We start from the raw sequence: 316 nt of genomic DNA, 5'->3' as shown, positions 1-316 counted from the left end.
TTACAGGCATGTGCCACCATGCCCAGCTCATTTTTGAATTTTTAGTAGATACAGGGTTTCACCATGTTGGCCAGGCTGGTCTCGAACTCCTGACCTCAAATCATTCACCCGCCTCGGCCCCCCAAAGTGCTGGGATTATAGGCATGAGCCACCACGCCAGGCATGTACAGGTAGTTTTTATCTGAAATCAAGTAGAGTGAGTTTGGTTTGCAAAAATACATAAGTTGGGCTGGGTGTGGTGGCTTGTGCCTGTAATCTCAGCATTTTGGGAGGCTGAGGCAGGAGGAAGGCTTGAGGTCAGGAGTTTGTAACTAGC

Source organism: Mandrillus leucophaeus, unplaced genomic scaffold (assembly GCF_000951045.1).
Source record: "Mandrillus leucophaeus isolate KB7577 unplaced genomic scaffold, Mleu.le_1.0 Scaffold538, whole genome shotgun sequence".
Lineage (NCBI taxonomy): Eukaryota > Metazoa > Chordata > Mammalia > Primates > Cercopithecidae > Mandrillus > Mandrillus leucophaeus.
Note: the sequence above shows the minus strand (reverse complement) of the source record.